Source organism: Austrofundulus limnaeus, unplaced genomic scaffold (genome assembly GCF_001266775.1).
Source record: "Austrofundulus limnaeus strain Quisiro unplaced genomic scaffold, Austrofundulus_limnaeus-1.0 Scaffold5, whole genome shotgun sequence".
Classification (NCBI taxonomy): Eukaryota; Metazoa; Chordata; class Actinopteri; order Cyprinodontiformes; family Rivulidae; genus Austrofundulus; species Austrofundulus limnaeus.
The window spans coordinates 2,378,953-2,380,713 of record NW_013952407.1 but is presented as its reverse complement, the minus strand read 5'-3'; positions in this window follow the sequence as shown (position 1 = coordinate 2,380,713).

The window sequence follows — 1,761 nt, the reverse complement described above, 5'->3', positions numbered from 1 at the left end:
GTTGGGTGGATGGATGAACAGATGGATGGATGGATGGATGGATGGATGGATGGATGGATGAACAGATGGATGATGGCTGGATGGATGGATGATGGACAGATGGATGGATGATGGATGAACAGTTGGGTGGATGGATGAACAGATGGATGGATGGATGGATGGATGGATGGATGGATGGATGGATGGATGGATATAAGCTTGTAACCTATAAATACTGTTCATCCACTAAATTAATGACATGGAGAAAACATATAAATATTTATCATTAAACTAAAGTTGCCAAAAGATGGAACAAATAAAAACGTACATTAATCACACCTTAGTCTTTTTAAGACCCTTTCTTTTTGATCACCGTAGAGCTCGATTCTACTCTAAATTAATTTAAAACTTATAACTAAAGAAGAAAGAACTGTGCAAGAACAACATTTCTAATACTGAATCTGAGGAGCAGAGGAAGTAACTGATGTAGTTTTGAAAGTTGTGAAAGTGATGTTTTTTACCACAGATGTTGCTAAATACAAGTCTTTCCTCTATGACATCGTCTTTATCTCACTATTATTGGTGCTTAATAAATGGTTCAGTCATACACTTTGACCTTTGAGCTGTTTTCTGTTATAAAGAGCTTGACAGGCACACAGCTCTGTAGTCCATKATGTCCAAAATGAAACTTTTAATTTAGTGTTTTTTTTTTTAAATTCAGCTCATCACAAATAGCTGATGTTCAGGTTAAATAAAAACATACTGGCAGCAGTATGTTTTCTCTAATTTGAGCTCAGTAAACMTTTAACTTTGTATCAGTCTCTGACTTGTTTTAAGCTAATTTCCACCCATAAAATGATTTTTAAATGATTTTATGTTCACGAACGGTGATATTTCCACATTCTTTGCTATTTTACTTAAGAATTTTTTTCCCAAACCTTTGACTTGACTTGTTTGTCAGTGGAGCTGTTACTTTGGAAACATCAAGTCATTTATAACCTGAACACAAATCTCATTCAAATTGTTACTGTCTTTCATTGGACTGGGAGGACATGCATGGAATTATGGGAAAACTTTTCCCTCTCGTTTCAGATACTCATCAATGATCGAATGTTTTATATTCACTGATGTGTGTCTAATTTTGGTTAAAGGAAACTAAAATAGATAAATGTAGARACTTTTTATCACACTTCTGAGTGCAGTTAAGTCCCCTGACAATGGTTAGTTGTTTTTTTTATTGTGGTGTATGGAGTCAGTATCTTACCTGCAGTAAACAGTGGTCAGAACGGTTACAATACAGAGAAACAGACAACATTAAACTCATCTTTTAATTAATTTGTAAATAAAAAGTTTCTGTGCCACGATATAGTCATAAAGCCCTCTATCAAACTAGAATAGGTGTGAATTGCCTCATMTGGATTTAAAGAGACAGCCTCAAAATGAGTTGATCTGAGACACACWTCAGAAATGGGGAGGGGCTTGTGGAGCTACTATAAGTAGGAATTCAGACCAAAGCATTGCAGTTCTAGTAAACCCCAAATGAATGATTTAACAGTGAAGAAGGATTTAAAAGTGAGATATGTCTCCTTTCTTCCCAGGAGATGTTCCTTTTAAGCAGTGGTGATGTAACTAAGTGCAAGTACTTTCTTGCTGTACTTATGTACATTTTTCATGTATTTGTACTTTACTTAAGTAGATTTCATCATGGGTACTTTTGACTTTTACTCCACTGCATTTTACATTAAGTATCTGTACTTTCTACTCCACTACATTTCTGTAATG